This window comes from Protopterus annectens, chromosome 12.part0, assembly GCF_019279795.1.
Source record: "Protopterus annectens isolate FY-2018-M chromosome 12.part0, PAN1.0, whole genome shotgun sequence".
Classification (NCBI taxonomy): Eukaryota; Metazoa; Chordata; order Ceratodontiformes; family Protopteridae; genus Protopterus; species Protopterus annectens.
The window spans coordinates 744,970,689-744,988,336 of NC_056746.1; positions in this window are offsets into that span (position 1 = coordinate 744,970,689).

Consider the following 17,648-nt stretch of genomic DNA (forward strand, 5'->3'; position numbering starts at 1 on the left):
GCTGCAGTTTAGACCACACACAGAGCCCTACAGTTGTCAGATTTGTGTTACAGCACATCTTTGACAGTAAGCACTATTACTAAAGAGAGAGAGAGTGAGATTGTGCAATCATGTCATCTTAACATTTTACACCCAGGAGAACTGTCCCCTTCAGCCCACCCCTTGCTATGCTACTGCACACAAAGCACTTTCTCAGAACTCTCCCTTTCATGTTTCATTCATCACTACACAGTGTTATTCAAATCACAAGTTCTTAGATGCTGTCTCAGTGAGCCCCCTTCAATCCACAGAAAAGTTCTTAAACTTTGTGTAGATATTAAAATAGTACTTTGACTTTCACATACAAAATAGTATATCATGCACTAAACAGAAGTAAACAATCTGGTAGGGTCATGACTGTCTCGTCTAGCACACATTGCCACTTCCTGGTCTGGTGCCCCTTAAAAAATTGTGCTCTGGTTGATCTGTTGCTCCTCACTTCTCTCCTAAGAAGTGCCAGGTCCAATATGTCTCTCATTTCTAAGTAAAGAGCAAACAAAAGAATTACTTTAAAAACTGAAACAAACCACTTGCCACAACATAGACCATATGCAAAGCGCTGAAGCAAGAGCATTCAGTCCTGACCACAGAAACAGTTTCAATTCCAAAACGAAAGCTGGTACTGTAGTTGTGTTTCCCTAACACCTTGAACCCAGGGCAGCCTCCTCCTTTGTCCCACCCTACTTACGCTTCTGCAAACCCCCGACACCTAAAACAAAACACATATATGCATTCACGTTTTAAATAATCGAGATCTGATTTATACGTTACTGTAGTTTTGCAATAAATGCACATATTCATTAACTGTTATCCTTCTGCATTTAGACCTGTGCTACTGAAAATGAATACTGAATTGCTAGCATTTTAACTACAGAGTATCTTAGGCTTACTTGGGCCTCCCCTAAAACGGACTGGGCTTCCACAGGGAGGCTGGCCTTACATTTTGTGAATCACTATTCTAAGTAATCTCCTAGATTCAATTTCACAGAGGGAAGGAGAAAAACAAAGTAATTTTGCTCTAGATCGGAAATGGCATTTTTCATTCATGAGGTACCTGAAGTAATGTTTATATTGTCCCTACAATTATAAAAGACTTAGTCTCAGTAAGTTACTTCAATGTGTAATACCTATTAAAGCACTTCTACTCCAAACTCACCCATGTACATGACAGTAAATCTTTAAAAATATGACTGTCCAGTCATTTATTGAAGACTGCAAAAGTTAAAATGGTACTCATAACAACTAAAGTCAGACTCGTAATTCTGAAAGCTTGCAATAGTTTTGCCACAGATTTCTAACCTGAGTTTAGTGACCAATCCTTATGACAAAGTAACAGAAAGATTTGGATTCAAAATACTTAATACTGAAAAACTGTAAATAAACATGAATCAGATTAAATGCAAGTTCATACCAATGTCAGTAAGCAATTATGGAACATTATATTAGAATGGTGTTCTTTAGACCTCACCTCATGAATTAAGATATGGCACTAATTTCCAGTTCTTCTTACTGGAAATCAGAGAATTCAGAAACCAAATGCAAGGATGATTTTGTTTACTTTTTGATGACAGTCTTCTGTACACCTTTTACTGTAGAACACTTTTGCATACCATATTTAATGTCTACCTGAGAGTTGCTGCATCTCAAAAGTGAGAAAAAACATTTATGGTCTTAAAGTTCTGTCAAGCACAATTCTGACACTTTGACAGGGGTATATAACCACATGAATTATGGTAGTAGTAGTATTGTAAAATCCCATCCCAAAGGGTTATAGGTTCATAGGTTGTCACTAGGTTAATGAGCACTAGGATCCTTACAAGCCTAGCTACACACCCCAGACCATTTGGGTCCCAAGTATCATGGGCATCTATATGCGGGGCAAGTAATTAGGTAGGTTACAAAGGATTTGTACAGGGAGTATTATGATAATCCTTTTCTTATTGATGGTCTCTGTATGTAAGGGACAAGAGGGCCAGACTGGGGGTAAATTTATGATTTACCATCCAATTTCAGATCAGTGTGCAAAAAAAAAATCACCATTTGAAAGATAAATGTACAGAATCATTCATATACTTAGGCGGTAGCACAAAAGAGTCATAATGAAAATCTGGTGCCAGAATGTTAAAAACAGATCATGTTACTACTACTTTGTAAAATATGTATAGAATTATTTTAAAACATCAATCCTGAAAAGCTTACCTGAGTTTAAAGACAGCTGCTGAAGGGAAAAGATATGCCACTGTTTTGATGAAGATTTATTTATTTTATTTAAACTTTATTTACACTTTGTTGACTGGGTTAGTCTCGCTAGGCCAATGGTCTCTGTTCAGTGGAAATCTGTTGTGGTATTCATACAGATTAGGGGAAATTTGTCCAGGCTCTGAGGAGCTGCCCCTACTCTTTCTAAATCCCATGGGATCTTTTACATCTACTTACGCTACCACCTGCTCAGGCAGATGGTGCCCTGGTTTAACACCTCATCAGACGTAGGGCACATACAGGAGTACAGTAGCCTCCTTCCCACCTCTTATGCTACACTGCAACATCAATACTGGAAAATGAATCTAACTGCTTAGCAAACCCACAACTTCCTGCACCCAAGGCAAATGTGCTACTTGTTGTGCTACAGCTGCAAGGTGATGGCCCTTCAGTTTTAGTCTGTAATTATGAGTGACAGGAGACGTTGGGCTCGTATCTGCAGTACAGTAGTTGAAATAGGATATGAGAGATGACAATGGAAGCTTAAAACAATCAAAGGTTTGCTATTTGAGCAATGACTCTACTGAACTGGATAACAGACAGTATCACTAGCAGAACTACTGACATTAGGAGATGTGGTTCCCGAATTATCATTTAAGAGAGTCTGAGTTTGGGTAGTGGTGGGTTACGAAATTAGGTGAACAAGGCATTTAACATATAAACATAGCCTAGTTAACAATAATGGTTTTATTTCAGTGACTGGCATCATACCTCTCAACTGTACAGATTTTCGCAGCATGTCCAGATCTTGGCTTCATATTTTTGGTCCATTTTTTCATAAAATTGTGGTTTTCTGGCAAATTATTGGTAAATCATTAAAGATTGAAGTTAGAAAATAATGATAGACATTCGAGTTTCACACTTCATATCCTTCAGAAAATTCATGGTTATGCAAAACGTGTTATTCTAGCAACTTTCTAAGTTTATAAGAGAAATATTTAAAAATTGAGCCTATTTTTAGGCATTTGTACCTCTTTTATTTATGGCTTTGTCCAGATTTCTTGCTCTAGAAGGTTGAGAGATATGGTGAATGAAAAAGGAAGCCTATGATTGGGGGAAGGTGGTAGACTGCGGTCTGTTGTTGGGTAAGAAAGAACAATGACCCTATCATCTCTATCTTATTCATCTGGCAGCCAGTAACATTTGAAGAGTATCTTAATATCTAATTATGCTTCTTGCTTTTGTCCTGCTAATGATACAGAATAGCTCAGATAAGTATCCCTAATCTTGTAAAATTCCTACCATAATACAAAACTTTAATCATTCATTTTTATACTTTTCAGAGTAATATCTCCACTGCATTTTAAGCACTAGAAGGATAAAAACTTTCCATGACATTTCTTCTTATATTCATATTATTACTAGAACCCTTTATTATTTTTGTTAAAGATCCTCACAATTTAAATAAATGCAGTGCATCCTTATGTGCTAGTGACTATATTATGTTTGTGTTATAAAATGGACTACGTGCATTATTTTCTCTCTGGTCAGCCTTCCAAAGTATCCTCTAAAAATGGACAATTCTCAGTAAGATGTACCCAGTCAGATATAAGCAAATATGCACACTATACCTTGCATGCTGTATAGGGGGAGGAATAGTTCCAGTGTGCCAGCTGGTGGGGCGGAGTTGGGAGAAATACCAGTGTGCCAGCTGGTGGGTGAGGGTACCAGTGTACCAGCTGGTGAGTGGAAGGGAGGAGGAGTACCAGTGTGCCAGCTGATGAGTGGGGGAGGTTGTACCAGTGTGCCAGCTGGTGATTGGAAGGGAGGAGAACCAGTGTGCCAGCTGATGAGTGGGGGAGGGAGTACCAGTGTGCCAGCTGGTGGGTGAGGAGTACCAGTGTGCCAGCTGGTGAGTGGAAGGGAGGAGGAGTACCAGTGTGCCAGCTGAGTGGGGGAGGGTGTACCAGTGTGCCAGCTGGTGAGTGGAAGGGAGGAGGAGTACCAGTGTGCCAGCTGATGAGTGGGGGAGGGAGTACCAGTGTGCCAGCTGGTGGGTGAGGAGTACCAGTGTGCCAGCTGGTGAGTGGAAGGGAGGAGGAGTACCAGTGTGCCAGCTGATGAGTGGGGGAGGGTGTACCAGTGTGCCAGCTGATGAGTGGGGGACGGTGTACCAGTGTGCCAGCTGATGAGTGGGGGACGGTGTACCATTGTGCCAGCTGATGAGTGGAAGGGAGGAGGAGTACCAGTGTGCCAGCTGATGAGTGGGGGAGGGTGTACCAGTGTGCCAGTTGGTGAGTGGGGGAGGGGGAGTACTATGATATAACTCTCCCTCCATTCAGTGATACACCACTGATACATATCTATTACAGCAAAAAGACTAAAATATACCCTACAAATTTTTTCTTTGCAAAAGGCTTTCTGAAGTATTGATATTTGAAAAATATTGTAACTGCAACATCTTATATGAAGTATGCAAATGTATCCCATTTTCATCATTTGTTCACTATTCTGTGGATATCTACACTGCACAGCAGCAGCATTTAACAAGGTGTTGTGTCCACACAGAAAGGACATGCAGAACAAAGCAGCATATTATACAGAGAGAGCGTGTGTGTGTGGTGTGTGTGTGTGTGTGTGTGTGTGTGTGTGTGTGTGTGTGTGTGTGTGTGTGTGTGTGTGTGTGTCATTCATTTGGTAGAAAATACATATGTGAGAAACACAAATGAGTGACTGCATATTTGTGAGAATCACATTTGGTTACATTCAAGCTCTATGTAGTTTGAGCAGGTAGGAAAAGGAATGGTTGCCTGAAAAGGTGTTGGTTCTGAACATTTGCAAGCCTGCATTAAAGCTTGTACTGTGCATGTGTGATTTTTTGTGGGTTAGGGTGAATTTAGGAGATAGATTTAGTGTTATGTCTGACTGGTTTAGTGGGTGTTCTGTGTTCTTTTGTCTTGATTAGTCATACTGTTAAGGAAATGTTTTTTCACATTTCCTTAAGGAAATGTTTTTTGGATGGCTGTGGTTGTGCAAAGGTTAGCATTGCTGCGTCACAGCAAGAGGTTTTCTGGTTTGATTCTTGGCTGGGATGCCTTCTGTGAAGAGTCTGCATGTCCCCCCTGTGGTCATGTGAGATGTTCTTCTGTTTCTGAGCCTAATTTGTGTGTGGCTGTTACTGAAGGTTTGTCTTTCTCTTCTATTAAGAACCATTGTTTTTCAAGCAATTTCTTAGGAAGTATTTATCATGGAAGACCTGCAAGACGGGTTTCTGAATTCTTTTTTGGGAGTGGCAAACCAAGGATATTTTGGAGGCAGCTATTATCACCTGCCACTTAGTTAGCCATCCTCCTCTCTGCTTTGGGATTCTACCAATTGTTAGGACTGCAGCAATGTGAGATGAAGAACATAGTACAGTTTATAAATGTAGATGTTCACATTGCTGCAGTCCAATTCTCCCTCCTGGTTGTACATTTTGTGTATATGCAAGGGTGGTTGGTTGGTTGTTTGCTGTCTTTTGGTTTTGACCTTTCTTTTAGGGTCTTCTGACATCTGGGGCAACTGAGGACAGCGGATTACCCCAATTGTTAGGACTGCAGCAATGTGGATCTTCGAACATCTACATTTATGGTAGGTACAAAACTGTACTTTTCCTCTGGGTGCTCTGGTTTCATCCCAAAGACATGCTGCAGGTAGACTTGGCACTCTAAATTGACCCTAGGTGTGAGTGTGTGTGCCTTTTCTGGAAGGTTGGGTGCTGGGCTGAGAACTCAACACTGTAAAACTCCACTGCCAGTTGTTCTGCAGACTGTTGTTCCACTGTGGCAACCCCAAATGGGAAAAGTCAGAAGGAGATTAAGGAAATATTTATAGTAACATAATGTGTAGGATTTGGGTTAGGGGTAGGGTTACGGTTAGCATACATGAGTAAGGTGGGGGGGGACAAGTCATACACAGACTTATACCGCCAGGGGTGTTAGCATTTTGAGGGCCCTCAGCAAATGTCAAGTTGGGATATCAAGGGCACTTTGAATCTAAGTATCACCCTGTCAATACCACCCCTCCTAAGCAACCTCTTAGTGCATGCTGCACAATTTTAGGAGTAGTATACACAGACTGACCTGTAGCTACAATGTTCTTACATTCTGACAGGCCTGTGTATCACACTACGTTTGCCCATCTCACAAAGGGACATTCGCAGTTATTGTCATTTCGTTGCAACACTGATACATTACAACACCTCTATGTACAGGGCTGGATTTAGGTGAAATGGCACCCTAGATACTGCCTACTGTTTCTTGCACTCCCCTCCCCACAAACACATACACACACACACACACCTTCCAATGCTTCCCTCTGTTTTCCCCCATCTTGTGCTCCCCACATCAGTGCTCATTATTTTTTTCTTCTTTTTCTGATATTTTGCCTTACTCTTCAGGTTTTTAAAGAAGCCATGACTTTCTATATGCTCTAAAGTGCAGTTGTTTTTTTTTTTCTTTTTACCCAACCATTCCATCCAATGATGGTGTGAACAGAAATGATGCTTAAGAAAAGAAATTCAAAGTTGCTGTTCAAGTTTATTTTCCTTGCATCCTTTAAACACTCCTTTCCTGACCAAAACAGCACAGTAATAACCACTTAGGAAATAGCGGAATTAAGCCAGGACCCCTGGAAGCCATAGATGCTCTAGGATGCATTTCAGAGCATTTCCCAACCTTATAATTCAGTGGTGGCCTGAACAAAAATCCTGAATAACAACAGCATTTCCTTCTTATTTTTTTCTTTCAAGGAAGACATAAGTTGTACCCAAAGCTTAATGTTAATTGCTGGCAAAATAGTAGGTCATAATAAACCAACAAGACAATCGTTGTGTAGTTGTGAGGATACACAAATCTTATCTGGGAATACTGCCTGACTCCCTAACTTCCAAAACTAGACAGTCAGTGCCTATGCATCTATCTGGTTCAAATGGCTGCAGTCATGTACTTTAAGTGATTGGTCTCATACAGACATACACATAGCATGCCTCCTTACTCCTCATCCTTGCCCCCAGAAGGCAGCCATCTGTATATACGTCTGATGTGTAACTACGAGAAAAGTGTAAAACAAAATGATTACAGTAATGCATTCCACTTTGTTGCTCCTATACAGTACACTGCCCTTACACAAGCTATAGTAACCTTCTTTGTACACCTCTGAGGTCTGTGAGAAAAGTAAAAGAAACAATGATCACACTATCTCCAGCCCAAACACAAGCTATTAATGACTTCCTGTGCATACCTCTAAGGTTTGACTGTGATGAAAATTAAAGTAGTAATGACCACACAACCCCCCCCCGACATAACCTACATTAATCTTTGGTACACATACATCTGAGCAAAGTTGGTTTTAGAATGGGTGCGGTTGAAAGCAGAGGCTACCCACCATGTCCATGTCAAAATCCATTTATACAGTCTGGGGTATGAGGGTACCAGACTCTTAGAAGATCTAAGTGTCTGAATGTTCTCTGGTATATTTTATACATTACTTTTGAAATATAATTACTTGTTAACTGCATTTATTACTGCTACCCAGCAAAGGAGATGCAGTTCGCATAAGGGTTAAGGTCTTTACCTAGCTGACACAAGGCAGAGGGTTTGATTCTGATCTCTAGTTATTAGCTAGGCTTGTAATAATCTAGAGACTGATAGCTTAATATTTACGTATGAGTAATGCATTTGTCCTGGCATTATTGTGTGTGCACAGATAAAAATCAGTAATAATTTGTACACACACACACACACACGCGCACATACACACACACACACTTAAACACACTGTACATTCATTTTCAGGAAAAGGGAGGAATTAAATATCACTTGCTGCATGTTTTTGAGGTTAACCAGAGAACAAACAAGGGAGAACATGCAGACTCCACATAATCAAGAACTCAACCAGTGCAAAGCACTGTGAGATGGCAGTGCTACTCATGCAGTGGCAGTGCTACTCATTGTGAGATGGCAGTGCTACTCTGTTTACCTTTAGAAAGGCAATTCACGCTCAGGTGAACAGCAATCATTCGAAGGCTGTTTGCAAAGTTTGCAAACTCTGAACGAAAAAAGGATTGAATGTGCAATGAGCAAATGCACAGTGACATTCGCTCATTGATCATTCAACATTGTGGAGCGGATTGCACTATAGTGGGGTTCGGAAAATGGTCCCTTTCCCCACTGTAGTGTGATCTCGGAGTTAGAATATTAAATTAGAGGGGGTGTGGGGGGCACAGCGAATCTGCTTTTCGATTTGCTGCTTTTCGAACATTAAGGACTATCGCCGTTTTCACTTTCGTAGTTACGAGTCGCTCATATGAAAATTCGTACCACTGTGAGTTGCCTTTCTAAAGGTAAACCGTGCTACTCCTTGTGACACAGTGGCAATGAACACTTGTTTTCACACATTCTCTTCCTGCCAAACCACCAAAGATCTGTCATATGTAAGGTCTGTTTGTGATGGTAAGTGAAAAAATATGACCAGCTTGTTACTTTTAAATACACTGCAACTACCCCCACACATGAGCATAATGGCAGTGCTAATAATGTTTATGATAGAAAGCGAAATAAATTATAGCCAACTAGTTACTCTTACAGCATACACCCACACACAAGCCATAGCAATACTTGTTTTGCACTTATTCCAAAAATAGCAGTACGTTGTGCAACATCTGTACTGCCACACCAGATCAGTGACTGTTGTTTAGCAGTCATCAAACAGTAGCAGGGGTAAGTCATTTTATTTACCTCGTTGAGAAGTAATACATACCCGTCACTGTCACTGATTTTACAGACTGTCCCTGAATTTGCCTCCTAATTTTGCTCTCTACCTTGTAAAAAGTTTGATTTGCTAGTAAAACATTCAGGATTACAGACAAGGTAACCATTTGAAATGTCAGGACCCTTTAGAGTGAGTCCTGAAATACAGAGACTAAATGTCCAAAAAAAGCAAACTTGCATATTAATTCTGAGATGGCCATTTCCAGGAATATTCCCTGCCAGAGGTATAGTGATCTTAGAGTTGGTATATATAAGTTTGGGAGTGCTCCCTGCAAAAAAAAAAAGAAATTTAAAGGAGAAAAGCAATCTTCACCTGGATTTTCAGTCGTTTTCCGCTTTCTATCAACACTTGGCATTAAAAGTGCCAATATTTCAACAGGGAGTTTTACAGACAGTCAATAAACCCAGTCATCAGTTTCACACCTTTTACTGCCCACAGATGCACATTGATGCAAAATGTGTTATTCTATTAACATTTTAAGAGAATTAGAATAATATTTAAAATATGTTCTTGGGTTTTTCAGCCTTTATTCTGCTAATATTTTTGGCTTAGCCCAAAATTCTTGAATAAGAAAGTTGAGAGTTGTAGTATGTAATGTTCTACCAATATTTATAAAACTCCCTAAAAGAGAAAGCCATCCACCGAGATCAGTAGCATAAGCTTTTCTTAAGATCCAAGGTAAGCAGTGATATCAGTCACTCTGGGCTGCTGATCTATAGTGCTTACCTTTCTCATGTTCAGTCTACGATTATTTATTTATTATTTTATTTATTACAGTTTGATGACCGGGGAAGTCCACTGGGCTTTGAAAGGCCCATTTTCAGTGGAGGCCTGGGGAGATCAGCTCCATGACACAGTTAAAAGACAAATTACAATTCATAAACATCAAAATATTATCAATAGCAAGTTAGATCCATCATTTAGAGGACAATTGTTCAAAACAACAGACATAGTGCATGTTACAGTACAACTTAGTGAATTTAGCTGTTCAAAAACAACAGACATACAGTACATGTTACAGTACAACTTAGTGAATTTATCATAAGTCGATATTAGTAAAAAGTGGTGGGTGAAGAGCAGGATGAGTGAAGGGAAGATAGATGTTGGTGGTATTTGCAGAAGTTGGAGTTCAAGGTGGGAGGGGGAGTGAAAAGGACCAAAGTGAGCATGAAGTAAGATAACAGGAGAGGCATTGGGTCTAGTCTGGTTTTTTAAGAGACAAATAGTTTTGGTTTTCTGACCAAGAGGGCGATTTAGAATAGGAGATAAGGTGGAGTAGAGAGCTGACAGCTAGAAGGTTTGAAAGATGAGCTGTAGGGTGTGGAGAATTTTAGCAGGTTTAGGTGTACTTTCAACTCAAGCCATTGAAGGGATGAAGAAGGAGGGCAATGATGGGATGAATATTTGGAGTTGGTGGCAAATTTGCTGATTTTATTGTAGCAGGATTCTAACTTGGATTGTAAACTGAGTTGGAGATCGGTGAGCAGGGGGGCACCAAATGTGAGAGAGGGGAGAAGGTAGGAGGAGGCTAATGTATTTCTGGTAGCTGGAGTAAGGAAGTGATTATGTCGATACAAGAGACCTAATTTCTGATGAGTTTTTTTAATGGTGGTATTTATATGGATGTCGAATTTTAGATGATCGTCAATGATGACACCAAGGAGCTTTGTGTGAGATATGATTTCAATGGGGGTGTTGTTTTGGGTTAGTATAATGAAGGAGGAATTATCAATGGTGGAAGTTCTGGAAGGAGTAAATACCACTAGTTTGGTTTTGGTCGCGTTTAGGGCAAGGTGGTTGTTCTGTATCCAAGTTTCAGTTTTTGAAAAGGCTAATTGAGTTTTTAATAGTAAGTCAGAGGGGGTGTCAGCAGTACAGATGATAGTGGAGTCATCTGCATACTGAATTACAGATGAATTTGGAATGGAGAGATGAAAGTTGTTAATGAAAATGTTGAAAAGAAGGGGTCCTAGTACAGATCCTTGGGGTACACCGTTGGGGTATGTAGGAAGGATGATATAGAGGATTTCCATTTCACAGCTTGGACTCTTTCAGAGTCCAAGACAGTGCAGAGGGAGAAAGGTTGAGAGAGGAAAGTTGTGATAAGAGTATGCGATGAGAGACAGTGTCGAAGGCTTTGGATAGGTCTAGGAATAAGGAAGATACTAGTTTGCCATTGTCACGGGCCTGGTTGATGGATTCAAGGAAGGACAGAAGAGCAGTAGTGGTACTATGACCAGGGTGGAAACCATGTTGGGTGGTGGTGAGGAGGTTATTGTGGGTGAGATGTGACATTAGTTAGGTATGAATACATTTTTCTAGTATTTTTGAGAGTGGGGGGAGAATAGAAATTGGCCTAAAGTTGGTGGTTTCATAGTTTTTACCACCCTTGTAGAGTGGAATGATGAATGCATGTTTCCAGATAGATGGGACGTGGGATTCTTGGATGGACTGGTTTATTAAAATGGAGGTAGGTAGGGTTATGCTGTTGGCTGCAAGTTTGAGGAAATAAGGGGGTAAGTAGTCAGGTGCAGCAGAGCAAGGTTTTAGTTGGGATAGGAGTTTTTTTTATGATGCTTGTGGGAACAGGGTTGAGTCTGAAGGAGGGTGGATTTTGTATGCTGTCAGAAGGATGTGATGAAGTTGAGAGCAAGGAGGAAGGTTGGGGAAGGATGTGGTTAGTTTAGCTATGCAGTCCACAAAGAAGGAGTTGAATAATGTGGCAGTATCAAGTTCATTATCAGCTTTATCCTAACAGGGCTGTATTACACCCCTGTTTCAGTTAAAGGGCATAAACAGAAAAATAATATAATTTTTTCTCTCTCAAATTTTCCCCAACCAGCAGCAACAGAATGATTAAAGGGGCCCTTTGTAGTCATGGGTATTACTGGTGCCTAAATCTGGCTATGCTGTTAGTTTTACTGGAGCGAATGTCCACCAGCAGGATTTAATTAAGCTAAGGATGCCCTGCAAATGGTAAAATAATTAATGAAATTGTGAAGACTGTTATTTGACAAAACAATCTTACTATAACCAGAGGTATCTTTGAATTTTAAAGGTGTTATAAGTAAGAGTTATTATTACTCTTCTGGTTTTTAAGTATACAGGATTGCTGTACTAGCTCTTGTTGGTTTGGCTGATATGTCACAAAATAACATAACTTGCTGTGGTTGGGGGCTCCCAAGACCAGGGGGACCCCCAGAGACCTCAGGGTTCTATAGTGCCTAAAGCCAGCTATGTATACTGCTGGGAAACAGTCTCTGTTAGCAGATCCCTCTGCAGGAACAATTTCACCTTCCCGGTCCCTTTCATTCTAGGGGATTATATCTCCTAGACATAAAGTCCACTTTCAGAAAAGGGCAAACACTCCCTGGTTGAGCATCTTTCAGAAATCTTCTTATGATATACTTACTCCGTCATTAAACAATTCCACTGATACAACCAGGTGTCTTTCTGTTCTTAAAGAAACAAGTACAACTTAACAGAAGTGCTACTCATAAACATCAGTCTATTTCCAATAGCCTTTGTAAAACACTGCTATAGAAATATAAATGATATATTTAAAACGAGCTCTTTATAACGTTATACAGACTTTATTTACACAAAGTCGTGCAGCAGTTAACGCAGCGCGTTGCCCTCACAGGTTAAGCCCGTTCCTTTCCTCGGCTGGGGTGCCTTCATCCTCGCCCAGGAGTTTGCATCCTGTCCTGTGTGGTTTCTCATCTCCGGGTACTTCTCTCCCCACATTCCAAAGACCATCTGAGCATTTTCTCCTCCCTCCTCCTCCCTGAAAACAGGCTCTGTGGAACCTAGTCGGACATTCCTGGTCAACAAATGTTAAATAAAAATAAAAAATAAAATAAATAAAGTTTTATACTTATTTTGGGTCACATGAACTCTTCCAGATGGTGAGAGTCATCATGTTATGCTACACTCTCATAATGGATTCCCTTCAAAAGATCAAAGTTTTAAAACTCTGAACTGCAAATGGTCGAGAACATAAGATTACAGTTTTGAAATGGCCCCCCTGCAAAAATGTAAAAAAAAAAAAAAAAATGTTTTTAATTACAATTCCAAGTTTTAAAACTTCATTCTTACGGTCTCAACCATTTGCAGCTCAAAGTTTTGAAACTTCAAGCTTGTGAAGTAGATCTATATATATATATATATATATATATATATATATATATATATATATATATGCATCTACTTTGTCTCGTTGAATCTCATTTCCCCTCAACCACTTCGCTGAAAACACAAATTACTGAAAACTCATTTCACTGAACAGAACTTAGTATATATGGCACTGTATAGAGTACTGTAAGTCGAGTAAAAGCTATATGCCCTTTTCCCCACTGTAGTGCGATCCTGGAGTTAGTATATATAGTTAGGGGGTGTAGCCCCCCTTGTTTGTTTTATATTGCATTTTACAAAAAACTTCAAAACAATACATTTTACACAATAGACATGCATAGTTACAACACCAATGACTAACTCTCTCCAGAAGACAATATCTACTCAAACTAAGTGGGGGGCTGTGCCCCCACCCCCCCCAAACTATATATACTAACTCCCAGATTGCAATACAGTAGGGAAAAGGGCATATACCTTTTACTTGCCTTACATTACTCTACACAGTGCCATATACACTAAGTTCAGGTCAGTGAAATGAGTTTTCGGTAATTTGAGTTTTCATCGAAGTGACCGGGGTGAAATGAAATTCAATGAAATGAGATTCAACGAAACAAAGTAGACCCATATATATATATATATATATATATATATATATATATATATATATATATATATATATATTTATATATACACACACATAAATATACATTAACAGACCATTGCAGTAATGTGCAATACATTTCCAACTTTATGGTGTAAGATGTCTACCACCTTTAAGGAAAAATATTAAGTCACAGAAAAAAAACTGATAATACCTCTCAACATCTTAATGCAAGAAATCTGGACAAAGCCAAAAATAATGGGAGGACAGCTGCCCAAAAATAGGGGCAAATTTTAAATATTGCTCTTATAAACTTAGAAAGTTGCTAGAATAATAGGTATTGTGTTAGCATACATTTTCTGAAGGATGTGAAGTCTGAATCTCAAATGACTGTCATTATTTAGTAACTTCAGTCCTCAATGATTTGTGAGAAAACCATCAAATTTATGAGGAACAGACCAAAACTATGAGGGGAAATTGTGGACCTTCTGAGAAAATCTGAACAACTGAGAGGAGGTGGTACTTCATCGGAACTGCTGGCTCAGCCTCCTTAAAATCAGGAAAAAAAGAACCACAAACTATAACCAATGACAACTGAGACTTCAGAGTAATCAAGCACTTATAACTTGTTTAGAAATAAATATGTCTTTATTGAACAATAAAAGATATTAAATAGATGAGTGATTTCACCCTTAACAGGGCTTCAGAAATTTCTGAACAACTCATAAGTGCTTGATTACTTTGAATTCTCAATTGATATTGGCTACAGTTTGTGGTTCTGCTTTTCCACTTGAAGTCCAGGTTTTCTATATATATATATATATATATATATATATATATATATATATATATATATATATATACACACACACACACACACACACACACACACCGTTAGATAGATATGAGTGCAGAAACTTAAGCTGACTTGGCTTCACATGGATGAGTGAAAAAACTGGTAAAGCAAATTGAAAATCAGTTGACTGAAAAGTACCGGCTTTTTCACCAAGAGATTGTGATGCAGTGGGAATCGAGGTGTATGCCCCCCCCCCCCGACTGTCGAGTAATCTTGGAATTGGTATATATAATTAGCAGGAGGTGTGGCAGTGCACACATGAGGATTGCAGGGGTGGCTTGCATCTCTGTAAATACTGTGTGTGCAGTATGTTTACGTTTTCGATGGAAAGTAACCGATTATTGTTCAATTGATTACTTTCAGTTTCAATGGAAGGTTACGTTACTACACACCACACAGACACACACACAAAATAACCATTTGAAATGTCTGGACCCGCTACAGCACATTCTGAAATGAGACTGAATAGCGGAAAGATTAGACTTACATATACTAAAGTCCAAAATGCCATTTCTTAGAACATTCCCTTTTCTCCAAGGTATGCCAGAGTCGGTATATGTAAGTTCAGGGGGTGTGAGGGGTTTGCCCCCCCACACACACACACACACACAAAAAGAAGTTTTAAGGAGAACAACAATTTCTGAGATTTGCTTTTCTCAGTGTTTTCGGTCCTTTTTTTTAGCATTTGTCATTTTAAGTGTAGATATTTCAATAGGGGCCCATTCATGAACATACATACACACACACACACACACACACACACACACATATATATGTGTGTGTGTGTGTGTGTGTGTGTGTGTGTGCGCGTGCGTGCGCATGTAGGATTATAACTTAAAAGGGTGAAGGTGAATACTCATTAGGTTAAAAGGTTTTGGGGTGTAAAACAGAATGCACAGATGAGTGAATATTCATTTGTGTGAATCAAATATGGTTGAGTTTAGTTTTATATAGTTTAGATAAGTATGAGTGTACAGGAAAATTAATGTTTGAATAAAAAAGAGGTGATTGTGGCAGTATACAAGACTGTGTTATAGCAGCTGTATAGGTTAGGTAAGAGAAAAGCCTCAGCACTGTGCATGTTTTGTGCTGTGTAAGTTCTGCATCCTTTTGTCTTGTGTAGTGGCACTGTTAGAGAAAGAGTTTTTAGTAACATAATGTGTAGAGTTTGGATCGGGGCCAGGGGTAGGGTTAGTGTTAGTGCACGAGTAAGGAGGTGTGGGAAACGGAGCTCTGCAAACACTGTTATGGTTCTTAGCAGAATCTTCCCTTTTACTAGTTCCTGTGTTATTGATGTTACCCATTTTAAACAATCTTGTAACTCTGTCCTGTTCCCTAAGAAAAAAAAATCCCTTTTTCTGGCTGCTGTACTATGCGTGTTACCCCTTTTAAGACCTCTTGTAATTTAATGTCATTTTAAAAACAGGATTATCCCCTCTATTGCAGGTGTTGCTAGCAGCATATGGAGTTGCACAAGAATCAATATCTCCATTACTGCACCGCTGTTCACTTCTTTATGATCTCTTCAAATTTCTTCTTTCCTATGGAATGCTACACACACACACACACACACACACACCCTGCAGTTTATCTTGCATGCTACTTTTATTTTCTTAATGCTTGTTTGCATGCAAATGCCTGGATAACCTTGAACTTCACTACTTATTCTTCCTCAAAGTACCTTGTACACTGTCGACTGCTGTCAGCAATTTAACTGCATTGTTGATATGATCATTCTCTTCAGAAAAAAAGTCTTACCATTACACTTTCATTTTAATTTTATTCACTGAACTGTCATCTTGGGTTTTATTTGCAGACTTTAAGATACATGACTCATTTACCACCAGTTTAACTTTTAACACAGGCATCATTAAGTTTATTCCTGGTGCTTTCTTGGTGTGTCTCACAAATGCCAGTCTGAATAGCTGACATTCTCACTGTCTTAAACTTCTATACCTTCTATGTGAATCTGTTTTTCAGTCTTACTTTGTCTTACAGGAATTCAACCTTTCAAATCTTCTAACGAAAAGTAGGCTGTAGTCGCTTTAGAATTCTTACTACTTTTGTGAAAAAATCTAACTAGTGTGCCTCTACCTCACTTTCAGTATTTGCAAGTATATCTGCCACTGAGTCAGACTGTCATTTCCCTGTTCTACTTACAGCACTGAAACTAAAGTGGGAGTTTCTAAAGTATTCAAATGTCTTCCGTCCTCATTTTAATTTTGAGGGTATATGACTGTAAAGACTGTTTTTCTTTTCTCTTACTAGCATCAGTAAGCAATGGATTTTATCAAAAGTATTGCTAGGCCAAGGTGAAGGAGGAGGCTGCCCCAACCAGTACAATCGGTAGTGAGGAACTGAAGTACTGCTACTTTCAGTATTGTCCAGCTGCAGTACAGATGCATTCACATAAACAAGCTATTGCTCTGGATCGAACACTGTTTTTCAGAGATAGTCTAATCCATGTGATACAGTTAGGCACCTCAGAAGTGGCCCTTGGTCTGTTCACTTTCTTAATAACAGACTTATTTAACTACTCTCCATTTTTAGTATGAGTATATAAGTTAGATTGCATTATCAGTAGCATAGCAAGGTGCAAAGTGTTAGGGGGCTCGTTAGATAGCTCCTGCTTTTCTTTTTTTTTTTTTGTACTGAATTGCTGCTACAGAAAGATGCTTCAACTGAAAAAAAAAAGCCATTGTGTTGAAGAGCTGAGAAAGGATGGGGATTTGCCTATTTGCTACATCAAATAAAAAAGAGGAAAAAAGGACTTTGGATTTTACTGTAGATAAAAGTACCAATCTGATTTCTACAGTAAAATCCAAGGTATTTTTTTTTTCTTTCTTTCTTTTTTTGGCTATTTTTTGTATTAGAACTACATAAGGGACCAGCACTAGGTGCTAGATGAGACAGCTGTGACTCTGCCTTATATCACGTCTATATCATAACATCGACAGCTTAGGTTGTCAAATCCTAAAAAAAACGACACCTATGTGTTGAAAGCTAGCA